The 27,666-nt window shown below is 39.6% G+C and overlaps 1 long non-coding RNA gene across 1 annotated transcript in view; it reads right to left on the bottom strand.

The window, feature by feature from the left end:
* Window positions 1-129: 129 nt before the first annotated feature.
* The window catches only part of LOC143638816 (uncharacterized), a 70,306-nt gene continuing 42,769 nt past the window's right edge, over window positions 130-27,666 (bottom strand). The window contains exon 3 of the long non-coding RNA XR_013154639.1: window positions 130-4,310. This is a non-coding gene — a long non-coding RNA (uncharacterized LOC143638816). The remainder of the gene's footprint in view (window positions 4,311-27,666) is intronic.

Here is a 27,666-nt window from a genome sequence, read left to right as displayed (position 1 = left end):
AAAAAAAAGCAAAACAAGAAACTTGGTTCCAACTGAAGCCTATTTTAATTTTATTTTATTATAATTTTCCTCTTGTTAGAAATAAAACCCTTAGCAACGTTTTTTGGAAACATGTTTCTGAAGTGCATTTCTCTTCGAAGGGGAGAATGGTGCCTCCCTCGCCTGTCAGTGGAGCAGCTGTAGTGCTAGCAGGATTCTGGGGATGAGGCCAGGGAGCCCAGGGTTCACTATCTTAGTCCCACCAGCTTCTCTTTAACCTGGGCAAGACATTCCAATCAGGTGGGCTCTGGCCCTGCCCACCTAACCTCCAGCACAATAGCCTCTGCCAGCTTTGTGCCCTCGTCTAAGCCTCTAGTTCCCAGAGGAATTTTTTTTTTTCATGGCTTTATTGTGATACAGTCTTCACGCCTAAAATTCACCTGTTTGAAATGTGTGATTTGTTCTGTCAGACAGTTGTTTCTACAGTATGGATCTGACCGTATCACTACTGCTTAAAACTTTGTGATGCTTCATTGCCCTTAAGATAAAGATTATATTTAATGTCATTCTTTCTAGAATGCTTTCCTGTTTAACCTATATGCCGTATTCAGGGACTCATCCCTGATGTTTCTCCACTGGTTCTTTCTGCCCCTGATCAATGGGGACTAAAGCTCAAATGTGTGGTTGGCTATTTGCAATTCCTGAGTTCACTTTTTTTATTTGCTTTATTGAGATAAAATTCACATACCATATAGTTCACCCACTTAAAGTGTACAATTCAGTGGCTTTTAGTATATTCACAGAGTTTTGCAACCATGACTGCGAAAAAGTCTAGAATGTTTTTTATCACCCCCAAAAGAAACTCCACACTCCTTAGGTGTCCTTCCCATCCCCCCATTTGCTCATTTTTGACATTTTATATAAATGAAATTATGCAATATGTGATCCTTTGTGTTTGGCTTCTTTCACTTGGCATAATCATTTCAAGCCCATTAGTGGTCCCACAATAGTTGGGTGGATTTTTCCCTTCTGAGCCTTGAAGTCTTTTTAAGATGAGGGTGCTGGGCTAGATCAAGGACCACCCCTGGAGATTACTGACATGTTTTTGTGAGTGTTTGCATGCGTTTTTTCAGGTAAAAAGACTAACCAACTTGCATCAGATTCATAAAAGGATCCTTGACCCTCCAGAAGCTAAGAACCATTCCTTGTGGTCTTGAGTGTTCTGTGCTCAGGACATAAGGACATAGAGGAGGAATCAAGAGCATAGAAACTGCAAAGTCAACCAGCTTCTCTTCACGCTTGGTTCCTAAAGGGCTTTCCCTCCTTTCAAGGGGCTGCACAGAGGTATTAGAAGCTAAAGGCCAGGTCCTGATCCCTAGCCCAGGAATACAGCACATTGCCACTCTATTTTGTCCTTTTTTATCTGTGTGTTCGCAGGGTTCCATTTGCTCTATTTGTCTCCCTACCCAGGATTTCCAGGTGATAGGAACCTGGTGATGAATTACAAAGCATGCCCTCTTGTGGCAGCTCTGAGTGGTGAGAGGGCTTATCTCAGCCCTGTGTCGTCCAGTTTGGGTTGGGGCCCTGGACTAAGGCAAGGGCCAATGAACTACCCTATCCTGGGCCCAGTTTGATTCCAGGTTCCAGTCCAGGGAAAAAGCTGGCTTTTTATCTGCCCACTTGTCTAAAATTGATCATGAAGAGGGTAATGACAGACAAGAAAGACCTGGGACAGGGACAGAAAGGGGCTCAATCTTGGCAATTAATCACCACTCCAAGGCAGCTAACCACTAGAAGAAGTGGCCAGACAGGAAAGGAAGAGATGATGCAGCAACACCCAGGCTAGAGAACTGCTTGCCTGAGGTGGGGGTCTTCCAGGTTATGGGCCCATCCCTCACTAATTGGCAGACACCCTTTCTCACCTTGGTACCACCCTGCCCCATCCCTCTCTTACTTTATGCCCCCTTTACAGTGGACATGTATCCCTTGAATTCTACAGAAAAGGCTGTAGCCATCCTGCAAGACCCAGGTTAATTCTAACCTCTACTAGAGAACTTCCTTTGGTTCCACATCTGTCCCCTTCCCAGGTAGTCCCCTAGAAAGGGACGGGTAACTGATGCAGGAGCCTTAGATCTGAGTGGGGGATAGGAGAATGAAACCAGGGCATTAGTATTGTCTCACTTCAAAGTTATTTTCTACTTTATAGAGAAACCCTGCTCTGTATCCCAGATACTACTTTGCCCCTCAGTATGTCTCCTGAGTCTGCAGGTGACAAGGGGATAGGAAGACACATTAGTAAGGATTATCCCATTCCTCAGGCTCAATTGATCCCCCACCCAACACCTGCCATTAGTGCCTCTACTGTGCCTTAAATGGTGTCTGAAACAATAGGATTAATGGGTTTCCTCCTACCCTCTGTTCCCCATACTGGGAGTTCCTGAAGGGAAGGTGAGGCACAGGCTTGAGTCCTCCCCACTTTTAGGCTAGGAACCCTGCAAAGTTGACTTAGAAGAAGGCAGACAGAAGCAGCAATTGGAGTCCCATACTGTGCATGTGAACTTCCTTTTTGCATTGCAAAAAGTTCATTAGTACCAGATGGCAATCTATAGTGGTAGTAATTGGGTTTGAGGTCCATGGTCAATGGGACAGGCATTAGGCATGCTTCCAAGAAGACCTGAAATTGTGAGAGAAAAGGGATACCAAGCCAGAGAGATGGGTTCCCTCCCCTAGAACACTTATATTCTAGCAAAGGGAAACAGCCCCTTGTGAACCCCCTACTGGGTGCCAAGTTCCACATGAGATATTTCAGAGTCCTTGATAGACACATAGGAAACAGACCCCTAGAACAGGTCAGGCCCAGGTATTATCAACCTGATAGGGCTGGGATGTTCACTGTTTCTGTGAATCTAAGCTCTGCCTGTCAGAAGGGTTCCAAAGTAAGTGGTCTGCCACCAGGAAGTAGTTCATAGTGGGAACCCAGCATTGATCTCTGCTGTTGGTAGGCTGGGAACTCAGCAGTGCTATTCATATTGGCCTTGGTAGGTAGAAGCCTCTGTTGCTGAGATTCTGCATAAGCTCCATGCCTATCTGTATTATGTACTGGTGTGTCACAAATTACCTCAAAACCATAGTGGCTTAAAACAGCATTTATCTCATAGTTCCTGTGGGATAGAAATGTAGGTACATCTTAGTTGTTTTTATTTCAGGGCCGCTCACAGCCTGCAATCAAAGTGTCAGCCAGGGCTGTAGTCATCTCAAGGCTCCACTGGGGAAGGATCTGTTTCCAAACTCCCTCACAGGGTTATTGGCAAGATTCAGTATTTTTTGCTGGCTCTTGACCAGATACCACTCTCAGTTCCTTGCTATGTGGATCTTTTCATAGGGCAACTTGTTTTGTCAGAGCAATCAAGTGAGATGAGCGAGAGACAATGTGTGCCCACGTGCAAGACAGAAGTCATTCTTTACAACCTAAATTCAGAAGTGACATCCCATCACTTTTGCAATAGTCTGTTCATTAGAAGTAAGTCACTAGGTCCAGACCATACTGAGTGGGAGGGATTTAAACAATGGTGCCAACAGTGAAGGTGAGGAACATTGGGGGCCATCTTGGAGACTGACTACCATTGGTCCCCAATGATTCATATTCCTTCCACATACAAAATATATTCATCCCTTCCCAAGTTCTCTAAAAATCTCATCCCATTACAGCATGACCCAAAGTCCAGTATATTTTAATCAGGTCCAGGTGTGACTAAGGTGCCTTGGGTGTATTCCTTAAGTATGGCTCTTTAAATACTATTTTTCTCTATGTACAGATCTGTGAAACTTAAGAGGCAAGTTATCTGTTCCCAAGACACCCAACACACAATGGTGGAACAGGCATAGGATAACTGCTACAGATATTCCTGTTCAAAAGGTGGGGGAAATGGGAGATGCAAGAGAGTTACTGGTCTATAATAATTCTGAAATCTAACTAGGCAAACAGAAGTTCCTTGATTAGATTTCAAGGTCTGGGAATAATTCTCAATGGCTCTTTGCCCTGCCTTCTGGGCTCTTGCTTCCATCATCTGTGCCTTCTTTCCTTCCTTCCTTTTTCATTAAGAGTAGCACATGTTTGCAGCTAAGCAGTTCGCCCAATCTGCTTACCGCCAGTAGAATTTCAGAGGTCCATTGACTTCTTTTTGTCTTGTATTGTCTCTGTAATCATATGCTTGGTATTTCTCTTCTGTTGGTGAGTTGGGCAGTCACCAGTGACTATAGCCAGACTGGTGTTGGTGGAAGTCCATATTGTGGAGCCCATGTCCACCATCATGGCCATTTTGTTCAGGAGTCTGTCGGGCAAGGAAAAGGACGACAGGATAGAGGTTGGCTCATATTCACAGAACAGGTTATCTTGTCTGAGATCCTCCTCCATAGTGGATTGTTTCTGGTGCTCATTTATGAGGGACAAAAATAACTCTCACACTGTATGTCCATTTTATGGAGGACATGGCCTTCCCGAGACTTCCTTATTAACAATATTTCAACTCTATCCTTTTTAAATCCTTGACCAGGGAGCCAGGTCATTGGTAACTACTCATCAATGAGTTGTCAGCTATCTACATTTTTGACCATTTATGTGACCAGGTAGTTTTTCTACTGGAAGAATTTCCCTTCTTATTATCCTTCAAGATCAGTCTTAAGTGGGGTTGTAACCCTGCAACTAGCCACTTCTGGCAGATACCAGCATATTGTATAGAACCATTTGGTTTTAAACCAAGATTAAATATTGTATCCCTTAGTCATTTGGTCACAGGCAACTCCCATGAGGCCTAGGTGTAGGTGAGAAAGAGATGGCAGTATAACAGGTGGGGGAGTAAGATTACCTGTTCAGGCAGCTTACTTGTGTTTCCAAGACCTGCTGTATAGACCTATTCTATTTGATAGTGGAATGTTGTTGCACAAAGATAACTTCATGGACCTGATGAGACAGTTCCAGAGATCAACATAAGCAGATCAACACCAAGCACAGGTCAGCTGGTGTTGACCTGGAAAATTGATCCACTTTTCCATTTTTATTTCTCACTGCTTCTGGGATTCCTATATCATGATGTTGCCAATTCCAATTTTATCCTCCATTTCTTTAGTCTTTAAAAAGTATGTTGTATCTCCTTAGTCTTTCCTATTGATTTCCAGAAAAGGCCCTCAATCTGATCTTCCTCTCAATAATTTGTTCTTATGCTATAACCCTCTATCTTTATGCCATCTGTACTGTGTGTCTCAATAATGTATCCAGGAACTGGAGAAATCACCTTAGGATTTCTCCTGGGCACCATTTGAGGATTCAGGATGAAACTTCATGTATAACCTGATCCTAGTCTAACTAGTTGACCATAGTGAGTGGCTGGGTCACCAGGGATTAACATCAATACAGCATATCCAGTGTATTTTAAGATGTCTGGATATTTCCCTGTCCCCAGCACAAAATTATCCAGGCTGTAGGTCCCTGTGGGGAAAGCAGGAAGGGAGATTTTACCATATACACTTGTGAAAGTGTAGCAAGGTCATTCTTCAAATGGACTCTCCCTTTCATTCAAGGGGCTTTATTTAGTCTGTGGACTGGGGGAAAGGCTGGGACTGTACATTTTGGCAACTATATCATATGCCACACCAGAAAAATTTGGGGGGGGGGGTTATACAATAAGTAGGACTGTCCATCTATTTGGTCCCAATAAAACCATGCTTAATTAGCCACTAATACAGATTCCCACAGGTCAAACCATTCTGATTACTGCTGTGGTTCTGATGTTCACTATAGAACCAAACCCAACTTGTCTCTGAAGGTGATCCTATCATCCCCACTGAAATCTTCAAAATATGGTCACCATTGTACTATTGTCACCTCCATCCCAGCCAGCCAGAAGAGGAAAAGACCAGGTAGAATGTTTTTAGGAACTAAGCCTGGATGTAGTGCATGTTACATCTGCTCACATTCTGTTAGCTAGAACTCAGACAATGGCATACCCAATTTCAGGAACACTGGAAAATATAGTCTGAATTTGTCCCTAGAAAGAAGAGAAAGAAGACTTAATGATCACCTAACCAATTTCTGCCATATGTCATACTGTACTTTTCAAAGCCCTTCTAGAAGAAATAGTAACAGAGGATGAACTGAATGGGTTAGCATGATTAGTCAATTACAACATTCTTGTTGCCCTAAACAATTTGGATTCTTCTATTTACATTGTACCACAGATTTTCTGGCATCGTAACTTCATTTAACACAGATTATTGTTGAGACCACATTTTAGTCAAACAATACAACAACTCTCAGAAATACTCATAGTTGCTTCAGCCTACAAAGTACATCTAGGATTGCTAATGACTGTACCCATATTGAAAAGTCTGACCTCACCAAAATCAGATAAAAATAGCACAAAAAAAGAAAATTACAGAACAATATCCTTGATGAATATAGATGTGAAATTCTCAACAGATTACTAGCAAGACAAATCCAGCAGCAGATTGAAAGTATTATATGTCAGGATCAAGTGGGATTTACCCTAGGAATGCAAGAGTGATTCAACATGAAATATATCAAGGTAATACATCACAATAGAACAAAGAGAAAAAACACATGATCATCTCATTTCATACAGAAAAGGCATTTCAAATGCAGAAAAGGCATAGAGCTAATAAATTTAGGACAAGATGCAGGATACAAGAGGAACACATAGAAATTAGTTCTATTTTTATATTCTAGCAATGAATGATTAAAAATGAAATTAAAAAACAATTCCATTTACAATAACACCCACAAAAATAAAATACCTAGGAATAAATATGACCACGGAGGAGAAAGACTTACACATTAAAAACTATAAAAAATTGCTGAAAGAAAATAAAGATCTAAAGAAGTGGAAAGATTCCATGTCTGTGAATTGGAAGATTTATCATTGTTAATACTAGCCAAGATGTTAATACTAGCCAAGGTGTTCTATAAATTCAATGCAGTCCTCTGTGAAAGTTTGAGCAGGGTTTTTGCAGAAACTGGAAAGCCAACCCTCAAATTAATATGAAATTGCAAGGGACCAATAATAGCCAAAACAATATTGAAAAAGAATATCAAATGGCCAATCGATTTTTGTGTGTGATACTGGAAATTGAACCCAGGGCTTCACATAAACTGGGTAAGCCCTCTACCACGGAGTTAACCCTCCAGGTGGATAACTGATTTTTGACAAGGGTGACAAGTCCAGTAGGGGAGAAAATAGTCTTCAACTGATAGTGCTTGAACAACTTAATTTCCACATGCAAAACAACGAACTTGGACCCTCTAACTCACACCATATACCATTAACCCAAAATGAATCAGTGCCTTATGTTTAAGAGTTAAAATAACACTCTTTAGAAGAAAATAGGAATTACTCCTTATGACCTTGGATGTGGCAATGGAGTTTTAGATATGATACCAAAAGCATGAGTAAAACAATAAAATAGATAAATTGGATTTCATTGATATTAAATTTTTTGTGCATAATAGGATATTATCAAAAAAGAGAAAGGACAATTTACAGAATAGGATTCTATATTTTTAAATCACATATCTGATAAGGATTTACTATTCAGAATATGTAAAGAGTTCGTACAACTTAGAGAAAAGGGAAACAACCCAGTTTTTAAAATGGGCAATGGTCTTGAATAAATATTTCCCCAAAGAAGATATAAAAATAGGGGCTGGGGATGCGGCTCAGCGGTGGAGTGCTTGCCTAGCACGTGTGAGGCACTGGGTTCAATCCTCAGTACCATGTAAAAATAAATAAATAAAACCAAAGTATTGTGTCCAACTGCAGCTAAAAAATTTTTTTAAAAAAGAAGATATAAAAATAGCCAAGAAGCACAGGAAAAGATGTGTTATGTCTTTTATTAGGGAAATGCAAATCAAAGCCACAATGAAAAACCACTTAATGTCCACTAGAATGGCTACAATAATAAATTTTAAACCCAGAAAATAGGAAGTTGGAGAGGATATGGAGAAATTGTAACCCTAGTATATTGTTGGTAGTAATGTAAAAACGGGCCCTCTCTGTAAAACAGTTTGGCAGTTCCTCAGAAAGCTACCAGAATTGCCATATCACCTAGCAATTCCACTCTTAGGTTTACACTTAAAAACTTTAAAAAGGAACTCAGATAATTGAATACTAATTTTCACTGAAACATTATTCACTATAATCAAGAGGAAAAAACAACACAAGTGTCTGTCCATCAACATAAGAATGTATAAACAAAATGTGGTATGTACAAATAGTAGAATATTATTTAGCCATAAAAAGAATGAAGTTTGGACACATGCTACAATATGAAAGAACTTTGGAAAAATTCTAACTGAATTTATACCATTTTATGGTAACTGAAATAATCTAGACACAAAGGGCAAAGATTATATGATTCCACTTTTGTGAGATTATCTGGGCTTGGCAAATTCAGAGACAGAAAGTAGATAAAAGGTTACTAGGGGCTAGTAATATGAGAAAATGGTTGTGCAGAATTTCTGTTTGGGGTGGTGAAAAGTTTTGGAACTAGATAGTAGTGATGATTGTACAACATTGTGAACGTGATTAATGTCACCTAATTGTACACTCAAAAATGGTTAAAATGACTAATTTTTTTAAATAATGAAGAATTACTTTAGTATTTATTTTTTAGTTGTCTGGACACAATATCTTTATTGTATTTATTTTTATGTGGTGCTGAGGATTGAACCCAGGGCCTCACACATGCTAGACGAGCAATCTACCGCTGAGCCACAATCCCAGCCCCAAATTTTTGATTATATATATATAATGTATGTATATATATAAATATAATGTATGTATATATATATATCCATCCACAACAAAAAAACGTTTAGCTCAATGTAAAGTTACATGTCTTTCTCCTGATCTATCATCCTTAGAGTCAATTCCCACACGTTACTGAGATTCCTGCCAATATAAATTAGCTAAATCTCCTTAGGTTTGTGTATGCATGTGTGCTTGCACAGTTTCTAATAGGTGTCTACTTGTTCTCAGACGTGTGAATATCTGAATTCTGTAATGGGTCTAAAGGCAGCAAGGAGTGATATTGTTGGTTCTTTGAGAAAGATTAGCCAGATTGTTTTTTTTCTTTTGCAGGGGAGGTATTAGGGGATAAACTTGGGAGCTTTTTACCTCTGCACTACCTCCCCCTACCTTTTAAATTTTTTGAGATGGGATTGTTCCAAGTTGTTTAGGGCCTTGCTAAGTTACTAAGACTGGTCTTAGATTTACAATCCTCCTACCTCAGCCTCCTGAGTCACTAGGATTAATTAGTCAGATCTTGAAAGGGCCCCTAAGTCATGCAAGACCAGCCCCATAAGACTGGGGAGGAAGAACAGCCTCTGGTGCCAAGGGACGCTCAATGAAGGTTGGGGTTTAGGGCACTCAGATCTGTCCAAATCAACTCTGATATTTATATTCCAATTCTTTTTTAAAAAAATATTTATTTTTTAGCTGTAGTTGGACACAATACCTTTGTTTTATTTATCTATTTTTATGTGGTGCTGAGGATAGAACCCTGGGCATCGCACATGCTAGGCAAGCACTCTACTGCTGAGCCACAACCCCAGCCCCTCTATTCCAATTCTTAAGGTCCCACTGTTTTCCTAATTAGTAGCCTTGTTTTCACATAAGAGACCCGGAGGTCCTGTGAATTCAATCTGCATTGGAAGTTAGCAACCTACAGGATTTAGCTTATGTCTGATTTCAGTCTGCATCAGTCCTGGGCTTAGAAGAGATAAACAGATTTCTTTTGTAACCATAAACTTTATTTTTAGAGTTGTTTTAGGTTCACAGTAAAATGGAGTGCAAAGTACAGAGAATTTCCATATACCCCCTGCTCCCACATGTGTACAGCCTCCCGCACTATCTAAATCTCACAACAGAGTGGTGCATTTTTTACTATTCATGTTCATAAACTCATACTGTCGTATCATCAATCAAGTCAATAGTTTATATTAGGGCTCACTCTTGGTGTTGTACATTTTATGGTTTTTGACAAACATAGTGACATGTGTCTACCACTACAGTATCATACAGAGTAGTTTCGCCACCCTAAAATGTCTGTGCTTCACCTATTCATGTATCTCTTTCTTCTAACCCCTGGCAACACTGATCTTTTTACTGTCTCCGTAGTTTTGTGTTTTCCAAAATGACATTATTTAGGAATCAGAGTATGTAACATTTTCAGATTTTCTTCTTTCACTTAGTAATACTCATTTAAGTTTCCTCCATGTCACTTTATGACTTAATAGCTCATTTCTCTCCTCCTTCCCTCCATCCCTCCCTTCCTCCCTTCCTTTCTTCCTTACCTTTCTTTTCTTCAAACTGGGAATTGAACCAAGGCCTCAGGCATAGGAAAGCACTCTGTCACTGGACAGCTCACTTCTATCTTCTTCTCAGTGCTGGGGATTGAACTAAGGGGCACTTTACTAACTACTGAGCTACACCTGTAGCACTTTTTAACTTTTATTTTGAGACAGGGTCTTGCTAAAGTTGCCCAGCCTTCCCTGGTACTTGTGATATTTCTGTCTCAGTTTCCAAAGTGGTGGAGATTACAGGCATGCACCACTGCACCTGCTCATTTCTTTTTAGCACTGAATAATATTCCATTGTCTGGATGTACCACAAATTTCTCCATTCACCTATTGAAGGACATCTTGGTTGCTTCAAAGTTTTGACAATTATGAATAAAGCTGCTGTAAACATTTGTATGCTGGTTTGTGTGGATATAAGTTTTCAACCCACTGGGAAAAAATATCCAGGAATGTGAGTGTTGGACTATATGGTAAGAGAATGTTTAGTTTTGTAAGAAACCGTCAAACTGTCTTCCAAAGTGGCTGTACCATTTTGCATTTCCACCAGCAATGGCTGAGAGTTACTGTTGCTCCCAATACTCATCAGCATTTGGTGTTATAAGTATTCTGGATTTCTGCTATTCCAACAGGTATGTAATAGTATCTCATTGTTGCTTAATTTGCATTTCCCTGCTCAGTGAAGGTTGGGGTTTAGGGCACTCAGATCTGTCCAAATCAACTCTGATATTTATATTCCAATTCTTTTTAAAAAAAAATATTTATTTTTTTAGTTATAGTTGGACACAATACCTTTGTTTTATTTATCTATTTTGTGAAGCATCTTTTTCATGTGCTTTTTTACAATTTGTACATCCTTTTTTTGGTAAAGTATCTGCTTAGGTCTTTTACCTATTTCTTAATCGGGTTGTTTTCTTTTCCAAAATTAAATTTATTTTTTAACTGATACAGAACATAAAATTGTTCAAAGGCTGGAAATGTAGCTCATTAGTAGAGTATTTGCCTAGTTTGTACAAAGCCCTAGTTTGGTCCCCAGCACTGCAAAAAGAAACTATACATAATGATGGGATAACATGGGATGTTTTGGTATATGTATATACTGTATAATGTTTAAATCAGGTTAAATTTATCTATCTCCTCAGTTATTATTTCTTTATGGTGAAAATTTTCAAAATCCTTGTAGCTTTTGGAAATGTACTGTACATTATTTTTATCCATAATGTGCAATAGCACATTAGAACTTCTCTTATGTAACTAACTCAGAAACCCATCTGTCATCTTCTCTGTATATCCCTGCTATTTTTCCCTGCCTCTGGCAACTACCTTTCTACTCTCAATTTTAATGAGATCAAGTTTTTAGATTCTACATATGAGTAAGATCATGTAGTACTTGTCTTTCCATGCCTGGCCAATTTCCTTTAACATAATTATCTCCAGTTCTACCTGTGTTGTTGCAAATGACTAGATTTTGTTCCTTTTTATGGTCATATAGTATTCCACTATGTATCTGTACCATATTTTCTTTATCCATTCATCAGTTGATGGCCATTTAAGTTGTTTGCAGTTCTTGGCTACAGTGAATAATGTTGCAATAAATATAGGGTTGCAGATGCCTCTTTGACATACTTATTTCATCTCTTTGGGATATAAATTCAGGAGTGGGAGTGTTGTTTGTTTTTTTTTTTTATTGTTGAGTGTGAAGAGTTATTTGTATATTTTGGATACAAGTTCTTTATCAAATATGACCTGTAAATATTTCCTCCCAGTCTGTAGCTTGTTTTCTATTCTTTTGACAGTGTCCTTTGTAAAATATGTCATTAAAATGTCATTAAAAGATCTAATGAAGTCCATCTTATCAATTCTTTCATGGATCATGCCTTTGTTGTTATATCTAAAGTGTTATCACCATACCCAAAGGTCACCTAAATTTTCTGCTATTATTTTCTAGGAGCTTTTTTTAGTTTTGTGTTTTACATTTAGGCCTATGGTTCATTTGGAGCTAATTTTTGTAAAGGGTTTAAAGGAGATTTCTTTCCTCGGGGCAGTAAAGAAACTCCCCAGTGCCTTGAACTCAAAATCTAAAACTATGATCTTACCTTTAAAAATGCTTTTTTAAGCCAGGTGCGGTGGCGTACACCTGTAATCCCCGAGGCTCAGGAGGCTGAGGCAGGAGGATTGTAAGTTCAAAGCCAGCCACAGCAACTTAGCAAGGCCCTAAGCAACTCAGTGAGACCCTGTCTCTAAATAAAATACAAAAAAGGACTGGAGATGTGGTTCAGTGGTTAAACGCCCCTGAGTTCAATCTCCAGTACAAAAAAAAAAAAAAGCTTTTTAAAATCATGTCAGCCAGGGGCGGAGGCTGTAGTTTGGCAGTAAAGTGCTTCCTTGCATGTGTGAGGCACTGGGTTCAATCCTCAGCATCACATAAAAATAAATAAAGATACTGTGTGTTCATCTACAACTAAATAAATATTTTTTAAAATCATGTCAGCAATATGTATTTACTGTTCATAAATAATCAAAAGACACTGCTTATATTAAAACAAGGTACAGTTTCTCAAATGCATCTAGAGATAGAGAGTAAAAAGGCCAGTCATATGTATATTTTAGGATACTCACATCTACACATTTACCTTCAGGTCTAGTACAGGTAGATGTTCTCCATACTGTTTCAAAAGCAACATATTCTGACTTGGAGCACTTCTAAGACATAGAACATGTTGAACATATCTCATACATAAATAATACACTGAAAAGAAAGAATAAAGTGTTTCTTCAACCATTCTGCTGAGCTCAAGTGAAAAGCACATTAGGCCGGGCATGGTGGCACACACCCTTTATTCCAACAATGCAGGAGGCTGAGATAGGAGGTTTGCAAGTTTGAGACCAGCCTTGGCAATTTAGTGAGACCCTGTCCCTAAATAAAAAGGCTGGGGATGTAGCTCCGTGGTAGATCACTCTGAGTTTAATTTCCAGTAACCCCCCCCCCCCAAAAAAAAAAACACTAGTTTGTAAAGAAAGTGTACAGTAGGCCTATTTCATTCTTACACTAAAACATTTGACAATTACTTATTAAATACTAAATTAAGTCATCTTAAACCAAATGATATACTAATTATTACATCAAACAGGAACTTTGTTGTTCTTTGGGTGTCTATGGATAAAATTTCAGATGGAAAAACATTATTTACCTGAAATATCACATGTATTACAACTGGCGGGTATTCATATAAAATTGTTTCCTATTTTAAATTTTTGGACATAACCACAAACAGGAAAGGGTAAGAGTAAATAAAAATTTGAAATAAAAAAATAAGTAATTAAAGTACAGAATGTAACAGATGGAATAAACAGTAGATTTGACTACATTTGTAGAATGAATAAGTGAACTGGAAGATCAGATTTTTCATAGCTAATACTTCCACTTTTCTATGCCTGAAGGAAGATCCCACATGAGCTATCTGAACAGCTGAGTAGGGGTTTGTTTGAGAAGGAGGATGAAAATCCTGCTGAGATCTGAGCAATAGTTAAGGTCCATAGAACAGACAGCGGGGGCCCAACTTGTCCTGCTGGGAATGGCTGGGGCATAGAAAGTAGGATGTGAGGGAGATAAGGTGGGGGAATGCAGGACTTTGTATACTTTATAGAGCTAGGGTCATTGATTCTGGTGGGGAGTGCCCTGACTTGTGTCCTCTGCAGACTGTTATGACCTCTGGAGAGTAGTCTGAGGAAATGTTGGAGGACACCCAACTCTTTGAGTTCAAGAGAATTCCCCCATTCAGTTCATGTTCCAGGTCCATTCTTTATCCCTTGGAGTACTTGCCAGCCACCACCTCCTTTCTTTTTTTTAATTAATATTGTTTTTAATTGTCAATGGACCTTTATTTTAACTATTTATATGTGGTGCTGAGAATCGAATCTAGTGCTTCACACATGCTAGGCAAGCGCTCTGCCACTGAGCTACAGCACCTACCCCAGCCACCTCCTTTCTTTCTTGGGAACAAAGATAAGTGAAGGAGACCTAGTCTAGAGGGGCTGGGAATTGAGGTCGGCTATGGAGGGACTCAAGCAATGGAGATGTCTTTGGGGCCAGTTCCTTTCTGACAATTTCATCCCCTCAGTTATTGCTAGGAGGTGCTGCTGAGGACCTCCCTTCAGCACCTCCTTGTTCTTTGGATGATGTCATTCCCTGTTTTGTCTTGTGATCAGACAAGAGGGTAGGTAATGAGCTAGGCATTTCCCCTTGTTATTTTTTGAGACAGGGTCTCAATAAGTTGCCCAGGCTGGTCTTGAACTTGTAATCTTCCTGCCTTAGTTTTCACAGTCACTGGAATTATAGGCATGTGCCACTGTGCCCAAGAGTAGTCCTTGTTCTTTACAAATTACCCAGTTTCAGGTATTCTGTTACTGCAACAGAAAATAGACTAAGACAAGGATATTCAACATTGTCCATTATGATAGTTAATTTTAGGTGTTGACAGTGCCATGGCGTGCACAGATATTTGCTCAAACATTATTTTGGATGTTTCTATAAGAGCGTTTTTTTTTAAATATATTTTTAGATGCATGGACCTTTATTTTATTCATTTATTTATATGTGGTGCTGAGAATCCAACCCAGTGCCTCATACATGGTAGGCAAGTGTTCTACCGCTGAACCTCAGCATTTTTAAATGAGATTAAAATTTAAAGCTGAGTGTGGTGGTGCATGCCTGTAATCCCAGCAGCTCAGGAGGCTGAGGCAGGAGAATCTCAGATTCAAAGCCAGCCTTAGCAATGGCAAGATGGTAAGCAACTCAGTGAGACCCTGTCTCTAAATCAAATACAAAATAGGGCAGGCTTCTAATGGTGAGGAGATGTGGCTCAGTGGTGGAGTGCCCCTGAGTTCAATCCCCAGTACCACCCTCCAAATTTTTAAATTGGTAGACTGAGTAAAGCAGGCTGTCCTCCTTAATATCAGCAGGCCTCATCTAATTGAAGGCCTGAATAGAAAAAAAAAGTTTATTTTCTCCACAGTAAGGAAAAATTCTTCCTGCCTGTTTTGGAATTGGGCCATAGGGTTTTTTTTCCTGGTTTTGTATTTTAATTAAAACACTGGTTCTTCAAGTCTACTGGCCTTCAGACTAGAACTACACAATCAAATCTTTTGTGTCTTCATAATTAACATGAGCCAATTCCTTATAACAATCTCTCCCTCTTTTTCTGATATCCCATTGGTTACTGATCTATGCCATGATCTGGCAATAGAGTTCCACAAAATGTCACCACGGAATATTTATAATCAATCACTTATAAAAAGGTTCTGGGTGACTGTGTATACGATCCTTAGGGATATTTTTGTCAAATACAATTAGGTTGGATAAATGCTCTTAATGTCACCGGACAAAGTGGGGAAAGTAAAGGATGAGTTTCGGGATATGAATCCTAAGCTCAAACACTGCAGAAATGTCCTAAAAGCTTTTATGTGTGTTCTGAAGGTCACTCTGATCTCCAGTAGTTGCCAACAATCAAACTCAGCATCATATCACCTGGGCTGAATTACAATGCAAGTGAACTGCCAGTCTTTATTAGGAGGAACTTTGATTGTGAAAGAATGGGGTCCTGAAAGATGTAATGAAGATATGTGGGAAGATCCCTGATGAAACTGGGGACATTTGGCCCCTAAATTTTGATGTGTCTTCTCTGCCAAGGGAAGCAGCCTCCCCAACCGTAGAGGAAAAAGCCTCTTCACCTTCCTCTGAGAGTGTTAGCCCTGAATTGCCTGAGGAAAGTAATAGACTCCCCTGAGGCAGTTGCTATGCAAGAAAATGCTGATCCTCCTTACAACCCATCCCTGCCACCCTGCATTTGCTTCTAGATCTGTAACTAGACTCAAGTATCAGCAGGCTTCTAATGGTGAGGCACAAAGTAGACCCATGAGGGAATGCAGTACGCTCCAAAACTACTTGAGTCTTCTAATTTATACAGACAGAAATCTGGGGAGCCTGTACTGAGAAATACATATAAGGCCAGTCATGGTGGTGCATGCCTGTGAACCCTGCAACTCGGGAGGCTGAGGCAGGGGGATTGCAAGTTTGAGACCAGCTTCAGTAACTTAAGAGATACCCTCTCTTATAACCAAATAAAAGGCTGGGGATGTAGCTCAGTGGTAGAGTGCCCCTGGGTTCAATCCCTAGTACCAGGGTGTGGGATAATAGTGGAAGGAACATAATGTTGGATTGGGATAAAATTTATTGATATGGGCCCACAAAGAGATACTGAATTTAAGGTTGCCACTTGGAAACTTAGAAAGGGTGCTAATAGGCTGGGGATATAGCTCAGTTGGTAGAATGCCTGCCTCAGGTGCACAAGGCCCTATTCAATCTCCAGCACCACAAAAAAAAAAAGTGTTAACAGTTGGGTTGGTTGGTTGAAACATTGTGATGGGACCAGCAAAAGAGAAGGAAAAAAAGCTGGACTTGCCTCGATAAAATAGAGAGGAAAAGATTCAAAGACCTGAGGAGACTGGAATTTTAGATTGGATTTGCCACTTAAGATTTACTCACTGTGGAAGGGCCCAGAAGACACACCTTTCATCAGGATTATGGGAAATTTTGAGAGGGGAGCTCCAGCATCTTTGAAAAGCTCCCTAATCACTCCTCTCAGAACTTACAGTGGGAACTGCTGCCGCTGAATTAGGGAAACTGAAATGCCATGCAAGTGTAGTTGCTCCTCAACTTTTGATGAAGGTTATGTCCTGATAAACTCATCATAAGTTGAAAATGCATGCAGTATACCTAATCTACCAAACATCATATCTTAGCAATACAGGACACAGTAGAGAGTTATTGGTTTCCCCTTGTGAGATCATGGCTAATTGGGAGTTGGGGTAGCTACTGCTGCCACTGCCCAGGATAAGAACATATCTTGCTAGCCTGAGAAAAGGAAAAGATCAAAATTCAAAATTTGAAGTACAGGGCTGGGGATGTGGCTCAAGCGGTAACGCACTCTCCTGGCATGCACGGGGCACTGGGTTAGATCCTCAGCACCACATAAAAATAAAAGAAAGATGTTGTGTCCACCAAAAACTGAAAAATAAATATTAAAAAATTCTCTCACTCTCTTTAAAAAAAAAGTTGAAGTACAGTTTCTACTGAATGCCCATCACTTTTGTACCATCATCAAGTTAAAAAATCCTAAAATGAACTATCATAAGGGGAGACCATCTGTAACTGACTTCCAGGAAAGTAGGGGTGGACCACATCAGCCAAAGGCCAGGTTAATGTGGTAATGGAGAGCAGTCAACTCAGCAATCAGAATAATTTAATTTTGCACAAATCTAGAGCATTGGCTTGTTGATTATCGTATTCCTAGAAGTGAAATAGTTGAGAAGCCCACAATTCTTACTTGAGCTGTATCAGCATAAAAGTTCTAGGTCAAATGAACAAAAGTCTAACTTGAATCATAAAAATGTAGTATCATAGCCCCCAAGATAATTCCCAGACTTGAACCAGTTTGTAGAACCCCAAACCCCTTGAATGAAGGGGAGACTGGGACCCCTTGAGGAAAGACCCCAGTACACTGCTGAAATTACATACTGTAATCTTTTTCCCAGTTTTTCTCAAAGGTACTTAGAGTCTTTTACCAGGGCAACTGTACACTGAGGGAAAAGAAATAATTACATTTTTAAAAAATTGCTGGACACTGGCTCTGAACTGACACTAATTCCAGGAGACCCAAAATGTCACTGTGAACACATCAGAGTCAGGCCTTATGGAGGTCAGGGGCCGTATTAGTCAGCTTTTCCTCTCTGTGATCAAATTACCTAAGAGAACAATTTAAGAGGAGGAATAGTTTATTTGGGGTTCAATCGTTTTAGACCCTACTGGCTGGGCCTGGGGTGTGGCAGAATACCATGGCAGAACGACATAGGAGAAGAAAGCTGCTCAGCACATGGCAGCTGAGAAGCAGAGAGGGGACGGTGCCAGGGATAAGACATAACCCCCAAGGGCATACCTCCAGTGACCTACTTCCTCCAGCCATGTCCCACTTGCCTATAGTTCCCAGTAGTCCATTCAAATTATTAATTCATCAAATGGATTAATCTACTGATGAGGTTACAGCTTTCATAATCCAATCTTTTCACCTCTGAACATTGCTACATTATCTAACACATGAGCTCTTTGGGGGAACAACTTTAGATCCAGACCATAACAGGAGATCAATGGAATTTTAATTCAGGTCATCTCACAGTGAGTCCAGTTGAGTCCCTTAATGCATAGTTGAAAAAGATACATTTGGCAACTGGCAGAATCCTACAATGATTTCCTAATCTGTGGGGTGAGGGTTATGGTGGCAAAGGTCAAGTGGAAGCCACTGGAACCACTTCTACCAAGGGAAATAATAAACTGAAAGCAATAACACAATCCTAGAAGATAGCAGAAATCAGTGCTACCATGAAAGACCTGAGGAATGCAGGGGTCGTGAGAATCATCTCTATTCAACATGCCTCTGTTCTGTGCAGAAGACAGGGGATGGTGAAGAATGGCAGAGGATTACTGTGAGCTTACCCAGGCAGTACCTCCATTTATTTATAGCTGCTGTTCCAGGTGTGGTTTCATTGTTAGAGCAACTTAACACATCATCTGGTACTTGATATGCAGCTAGAGTTCTGGCAAATGAACTTTTTGTCTGTATCTGTCCAGAAGACCCACCGAAAGTAGTTTGCTTCCAGCTGGCATTGCCAGCAATATGCCTTGACTGTCCTACCTCCAGTCCTAATGTCATAATTTAGTCCAAAGAAATCTTGATAGATTTTTTGCTTCCACAGATATCATGCTGGTACATGATATTAATGATATTATACCAATTGGACTTAGCAAGAAGTGACAATTTCTTTAAACTTATTGGCAAGATATCTGCATGTCAGCAGGTAGGAAATAAGTCTGGGAAAAAAATTCAGGGGGCCTTTACCTCAGTGAAATTTCTAGGAGTCCAGTAGTAAGGGCATGTCAAGATATCTGTTTTAAGAAGGAGGATAGATTGTTCTATTTCCCTTCCCACAACCAAAAAGAGACACAACTTCTCATGCATTATGTTCCTCTGGTCCATTTACCAAGTGATCTAAAAAGCTGCTGGTTTTGAGAAAGGCCCAGAACAAGAGAAGTCATTATAATAGGTCTAGGCTGCTCTGCCACTATGGCCATATGATCCAGCAGACCCATTGGTATCTGAGGAGTCAATGGCAGATAGGGATAATGTTTGAAACTTTTTGTAAGCCCCAGAAAGTGAATTGCAGTGAAAACCTTTAGGATTTTGGAGCCCTGCTATCATCTGCAGATAACTACTCTCCTTTTGAAAGACAGCTCTTGGCCTGCTACTGGGCCTTAGTAGAGACCTAAATGCTTAGCTATGGGCCACCAAGTTACCATGTATCCTGAAATTCCCATCATGAACTGGATATTATCTGAGCCACCAAGCCATGAATTTGGACCTGCATAGCAGCACTCCATCACCAAATGGAAGTGGTATATATGCAACAAGCAAATTCTGAAGACACAGTTACATTAAGTGGCCCAAATGCCCATGGTCCCCACTCCTGCTACACTGCCTTCCCTCTCTCAACCTCCACCTATGCTCTCATGGGGAAGTTCTCTATGATCAATAGACAGAGGAAGAGAAGACTCAGGCCTGGATTGTGTATGGTTCTTCATGATATGCAGGGAATAGCCAAAAACAGACAGCTACAGCTCTATAGTCCCTCTCTGGGACATCCCCAAAGTACAGTGGTAAAGGAAAATCCTCCCAGTGGGCAGAACTTCAAGCAGTATACCTTTTTGTTCACTTTTCTTAGAAATAAAAATGACCAGATATGTAAAATGACTAGATAATTCATGGCCTGTGGACAATTTTTTCAAAGTATAGTCAGAAAGAAACACAGTTAGAAAATTGACAAGTAAATTGGGGTAAGAGGTATGCTGTCGTTTGGATTTGGAATGTCCCCCCAAAAGCTTATGAGTTGAAAGCATGGTCCCAGATATAGCAAGGTTAAGGTTAAGGTTAAGGTTAAGGTTAAGGTTAAGGGGTGCAGTTTTAGGCAATGATTGGATCATGATGGCCCTGACCTCATTTATAGCTGGGCTACAGGGAGGTGGAACTTAGTTGGAGGAAGTAAGTCACTAGGGGCATGTCCTAGAAGGATTTATCTTCTCCCCACCATCTTCTTGCCCCTGCTTCCTGGCTGCTGTGAGCTTTCCTTCAACATCCCCTTCCAACAAGATGTTTCTGCCTTGAAGCCAGCTGACCATGGTCCAATGAACTTCTGAAACCATAAGCCAATAAATCTTTCCTCCTCTAAGTGGTTCTTGTCAGGTATTTTGGTAACAGTGACAAAAATCTGACTAATATGGTAAAGTATGATTGTACTTGTGTCTCACCAAAGAGTGACCTCAACATAAGATTTTAATAATCAAATGGATAAAATGACCAGTCAGTTTCTTTCCCCAGCTACCCCTGTCATCTTACAATGGGTTTCAACAAAGTGGCCATGATGGCAGAGCAGAGGTTATTCATGGGCTCAGCAACATGGACTGACACTAAGCCCAACCTGGCTATGGCCATTGCTGAGCACCCAACCTACCAGCCACACAGATCAACTCTGAGTCCCTGATACAGCAGCATTTCCCAGGGTTATCAGCCAACTATTTGGTGGCAGGTTGATTCTTTTGGATGATTTCCTTCATGGAAGATGCAGTGTTTTGTTCTTCCTGAAATAGACACTCTAATTGTGGAATTACACACAAAGTTTCTGCCAAAACTACCATCCATGGACTTGCAGAATGCCTCATCATGGCATGGCACATAGCATTGCTTCTGATCAAGGAATTCACTTCACATCAAATGAAGTACAGCTGGGCCCATGCCTATGGAATTCACTGGTCTTACCATGTTCCCTACCAGCCTAAAGCAGCTGGCTTGATAGAACAGTGGAATGGCCTTTTGAAGATTAGTTACAGTGCCATCTAGATGGCAATACCTTGCAGGGGTGCGGCAAGGGTCACCCAAAGTCTGTTCTCTGAATAAACATCCAATATATAGTACTATTTCTCCCACAGCTGGGTTTCATGGGTTCAGAAATCAATGGGTGGAAATGGCACCAGTAACCATCACCCCTAGTGACTCACTGGCAAAATTTTTTCTTCCTGTTCACACTACTTCCTGCTCTACATGCCTAGAGGCCTTATTTCTAAAGGAAGTCACAACAATGATTCCATTGTACTGTAAGTGGAGTCCCATCCCTCCACTTCAGACTCCTCAGGCAAAGAAGGGAATCACAGCCCTGGATGGGTGACTGATCCTGTCAACCATGGGAAAATTGCACAGCAATTTCACAGTGGAGGTAAGAAAGAGTATTTGTGGATGCAGGAGATCCCTTAGGCCACCTCTTAATATTATCATGCGTATTATTAAGTTCAATGAAAAATTACCACCTAATCCAGGCAGGACTACATATGGCCCAGACCCTTCCAAAATGAAGGTGTGAGTCATCCCACCAGGGAAAGAACCAATCAGCCCACATTCCTGCTGAGAAGAAAGGGAATATGGAATTGGTAACTGAAAGGGGTAGTTATGAATACCAGCTACAACCACATGAACAGTCACAAGAAACGAGGGCTCTAATTTTCACAAATATTTCTTCTATATTCTGTTGTGACTTATACCTGTGGGTGTATCAAATATCTTTTTCTTCCCTCTTTTATCCCATTATCATGTAACATAACATGTGTAGGCTTTATACCATAATATTTAAGAATATTTAACTTTATATCATAGTATTTAAGACACAGGATCTCAAAGAAAAGAATAAATATCAGTGAAAGGCTTTACCTCCTTTGGAGGGGAAGGAGTTTGTGAGGAGAAAAGGGAGGATTTATGAGGATCAATTCCACATGTCAATCTGACTTGGCCATGGTGTGCCTAGTATTTGGTCCAACAGTATTCTGTGGTTTTCATGAGGGTGTTTGTGAATGAAATGAACATTTAAATTGTAGATTGAGTAAAGCAGATTGCCCTCTCTAATGTGAGTGGGCCTGAATAGACAAAAGCCTGATCCTCCCTTGAGTAAGAGAATTATCTTGCCTGACTCTCTTCAAAATGGGACATCAGTTTTTCACTCCTTTTGGACTTAAATTGAAACATCAGCTCTTCCTAAGTCTTGAGGCTACCTGCCTTCAGACTAGAACTATACCATTGGTTTTCCTGGGTCTCTGACTTGATTTGCCTTACAGAACTAGAACTAGAGACTGGTCAACTTCCATAATAACATGAGCTAACACTCCTTACAATAAATCAATCAATCTCAATCTCAATATCTATCTCAATCAATCTCTCTCTCTCTCTCTCTCTCTCTCTCTCTCTCTCTCTCTCTCTCTCTCTCTCTCTCTCTTATTTATTTTTAAGAAACAGATCTTAGTGTGTTGCCCAAGCAGGCCCCAAACTCCTGGGCTCATGTGATCCTCCTGCTTCAACCTCTTAAGTAACTGGGACTACAAGTGCCTGCTACCATGTCCAGCTTAGTTATATATTTATATACATACATCCTATTTCTCTGGAAAACCTGAAGACAGATTTGAAAGTAAGTATTTGTAAAAATTAGATCCATTTATATGTAAAAATTAGATCCATTTAAAATAATTCAAAAATTATTTTAAACTGTTAGAATGTATTAAAAACCTCCCATATAATAAATTAAATATTAATTTTGGCTAATTTAAAAATAAAACTTTGAGCTGGATGCAGTGGTACATGCCTGTAATTCCAGCTATTCAGGAGGCTGAGGTGGGAGGACTGCCAGCCTGGGTAACTTAGTGAGACTCTGTCCTAAAAAATAAAAAGGGCTAGGGATGTAGCTCAGTGGTAAAGCACCCCTAGGTTCAATCTCCAGACCCAAATAAATTAAAATAATAATAATAATAAAAATTCTAAAACTAAATATTATACTCATGTGTGAACATATTTTGAATGACAGGTTTTTTGAAGCTGTAAAGGCCTAAAATCAACCCACTCTAATGAATCAATTTAAGTGGTTCCACTGTTGGATGTTTCCTTTTTTTTCCTGAAAATAAATAATTAAAAATCAATTTCCATTTAAAAAAACCAGCATTTGGGCTAGTTGTTAGCATCAAAATCCAATAATATAGAGAAAGCGGGAGAAAGAGAAATGGGGAGGGAAAGGAAGAGGTACAAAGAATGGATAGAGAGCCCGGGCACAATGGCACATACCTGTAATCCCAGCAGCCTGGGAGGCTGAGGCAGGAGGATCCCGAGTTCAAAGTCAGCCTCAGCAAAAGTGAGGCACTAAGCTACTCAGTGAGACCCTGACTCTAAATAAAATACAAAATAGGGCTGGGGATGGGGCTCAGTGGTAGAGTGCCCGTGAGTTCACTCCCTAGTATCTTCCCCTCCCCCCCCAAAAAAAAACCAAGAATGGATAGAGAGAGAAAAAAAGATGAAAGAGGAAGAAAGGGATGGAGGGAGGAGGGGCAAAGAGAGAATAAGAAAATAACAACTGAATAAATAAACAAAATAAATGATGTTCCCAATAGTAGATGCTGTTGATACTGATAAGAAAGATGTTACCAGAAAAAAACTGTGAAGAGGATAGAGCGAGTTTAATAAATTTAAGTATTATACATATACCCACAAAATGAAGCATCTTGATGAGGAGGGGCAAACTTAAAAATCAGATTATATGGAATGATCCCCAGAGAAGATCACAGAGGTGCCATATAGTGCAGCCCCCTCACAGCTCCCTGCTGGTGGCCTGAGCTGTAACTTATAACTTTCATATCAGCATAATAATCATTGCATCTAGAAAATTAAAGAGTGAAAAATTAGACTGTTCAAATATAATTTCAAAATAACTTAACACTGGAAAACAGCTATTAATGTTTGTTAGAAATATTTTTAAAACTTTAATCATTGCTTTAAAAATTATAACTACTGGGGCTGGGATTGTGGCTCAGTAGTAGATCGCTCGCCTAGCACGGGCAGGACCCGGGTTCGATCCTCAGCACCACATAAAAATAAAGGCATTGTGTTATGTCCATCTACACCTAAAAAAAATAAATATTTAAAAAAATTATATAACTACTGATAACTCCTACCTCTGGAATCTGCAGCACTCTAAGTACCTGGGAACACAGGTCAGGGAAACTCTATTTTAATGAAGGAAGACTTGTGTTTTTGCCCCTGGAAGCTTCTAATTTGGAGGGGCATACATTTGGTTTTGGCCTTTTCCTTTTATGCTTCATGTTGTGATGAAGACCCTTTTGTCTGTCCTCTTATATATCTGTATATTTCTCTGGGACTTACAATAGCTAGGGGCAAAACTGTTGGATCATAGAATATACACCATCTCAGGTGAGGAGGAACTTCCAACAGCTTTTCACAGTGGGTGCTTTAGTCCACATTCCCATCAGCCACATAAGACCTACAAACATAGGTATTCATATCCCCACCACCATTTGGCCTTATTCTGCTTTCTAATTTTGCTGATCTGATAGACATAAAGTGATATCTCACTGTTATTTTAATTCCTCAGATTTCTAATCTTGAACCGCTGTTGGCTTTTCATATTTCTTCTGCAAATTGCCTATGCTTTTGCCTTCTCCTCTCCCCTCTTCCTTCCCTTTCCTTCTTCTTTTTGCTGTGCTGGGGATCAAACCCAGGGCCTTGAATATATGAGGCATGTGTTCTACCATTGAGGTCCATTACAAATTCCAACTGTTCTTTTCCTATTGATTAATGGGAGGTCTTTGTATATTTTAGATATTTAGACACTGCAACTACTCTCCTCAATCTGTAAGTTTTCTTCTACCTGTGTCCATAATGTCTCTCATTGACCAAAAATCCTTAGGTATTTTTTTTTTGTATGGGGTGGGGTGGTAAACCCAGGAATGCTTAACCACTGAGGCACATTCCTAGCCTTTTTTATTTTTTAATTATATATATATATATATATATATATATATATATATATATATATATTAGTTGTAGATGGACACAATACCTTTACTTTATTTATCCATTTTTATGTGGTACTGAGGATCGAACCCAGTGCCTCACATATGCAAGGCAAGCGCTCTACCGCTGAAACACAACTCCAGTCCTACTTTTTAATTTTTAATCTTGACACAGGGTCTCACTAAGTTACTTAGAGCATGCCAAATTGTTAAGGCTAGCTTTGAAATTGCAATCCTCTTGCCTCAGCTTGCTGAGTCCCTGGGAAAACAAGTATGTACCACCACACCCAGCAAATCCTTAGCTTTAATGTAATCCAATCAATCATCATTTTACCATAGTCACAAAGTTATCCTCCTACAATTTCTCCTATTAACATTACCATTTTATCTTTCACATTTATGTCCAACATGTGTCTAGAATCCACTTCTGTACATGGTACAAGGTAGAAATCCAGTTCTCCATGTCACAAGTCAGTGTTTGCAATACCCTCAACTTAAATGACTATCCTTTCTCCAATAGCTTGTTATACATTAAGTTCCTTTATATACATATGCCTGTATCTGTGCTGTTCTATTGGTGTAACTTTCCTTGCCAATAATACATTGTATATATTACTAAATTTAAATATACAAGAAATAAAAATGATAAGGCAGAAATAGAGAACAAAAGACAACAGTGAAAATTAACCAAACCCAAACTGATTCTTTGAAAAGACTAATAAGAGGGGGCTAGGGGGATAGCTCAGTGGTAAAGCACCTGCTTAGCATGCATAAGGCCCTGAGTTCAATCCCCAACACCACATAAAAAACAAACAACAATAATAAAAATGATATTTTTTTAAAAAGACTAATAAGAGAGGCAGACCTCTGACAAGAGTAGGTAAGAAAAAAAAAAAACAGAGAAAAGTTAAAAGTCAAGTGTAGCCAAGCACAAAGATGTATGCTTATAATCCCAGTCACTCAGGAGGCTGAGGCAGGATAATCACAAGTTCAAGGCTAGCCTCGGCAATTTAATGAGACCGTGTCTCAAATGGCTAAGGATGTAGTATAGTGACAAAGCACCCTGGGTTCAATCCTTAGTACAAAACAAACAACAGACCAAAACCCCAAAATATAGAATGAAAGCAGGGAAGTAACTATAGACAAAACAGATCTTTTTTTAAAATGCAGGATTACAAATTATATGTCAATATTTGAAAACCTAGATGAAAAAGATATGCGTTCTTAGAAAAATATAACATGCTTTTGGCACAAAAAGAGAGATCTTAGGGCTGGGGATGTAGCTCAGTGGTGCTTGCCTAGCATGCACAAGGCTCTGTGTTCCATCCCCAGCAGAACAAAAGAATGGGGGGAGGTCTTGAATAGTTTGGTGAGTATTAATGAAACAGAAAAGCCCAGTTGGTTTTGTAGAGTTCCAGCAAACTTCTAAGGAATAGTTCATTCTTACCTTATACATTAAAAAAAAGAACAAAACCCATCCATTCCATTTTTTGAACCTAGTGTAACCTAGGTAGTAAAACCAGATAAGGAGAACCCAAGAAAATAAAATCCTAGAGCCATTTCATTATGAAACAAAAATCTCTTCAAAAAACTTAGAAAACAGACACTAATAGTGTATTCATATCTAAGGGATATTATGGTACAACAGAAAAAATATACTAATATAGTCAGTCACAGTGGTGCACACCTATAATCCCAGTTACTTGAGAGGCTAAGGCAGGAGGATTATAAATTTGAGGCCAGCCTTGGCATATTAGTGAGACCCTGCCTCAAAATTTTTAAAAGGGCTAGGAATGTAGCTCAGTGGTAGAGCGCTCCTGGATTTAATTCCCAATAACACACAATAAAAAAAGGAGAAAGAAACACACACACACACACACACACACACACACACACACACTACACATATATACAATTTATCATATAAATGGTCTAAAGGAGAAAATTTTATCTCAATTAATGCAAAAAAAGCAATTGATCTATTCCTTTTATGTTAAAGTTAGTGCATTATGTTAATATTTTTAAACTATGTGTGTAGATGGGTTCCATTATTACTAAACTCCATTTCAGGTTGGTAAAGGGAATAATGAGTCTAATATGCTCAGACTTAACTGCCCTCAGGTGACACTGAGGCATACTGAGGACCAACAGTATACTGCCTAGAGGTAGTAGGGTCTGAATACTGATCCATGAACTGCCTACATTTGAGTGAGAAGCCCTGAGGCTGCTGTGGGTCCCTAAGTAAATGAAGAGCATCTTGTATCCCCAAACACTCCTACTATATCATCCAATACTCCTTTTGTGTGGGGTGGGGTAC

Source organism: Callospermophilus lateralis, chromosome X, assembly GCF_048772815.1.
Source record: "Callospermophilus lateralis isolate mCalLat2 chromosome X, mCalLat2.hap1, whole genome shotgun sequence".
Lineage (NCBI taxonomy): Eukaryota > Metazoa > Chordata > Mammalia > Rodentia > Sciuridae > Callospermophilus > Callospermophilus lateralis.
Note: the sequence above shows the minus strand (reverse complement) of the source record. Positions and strands in the feature narration are given on the sequence as shown.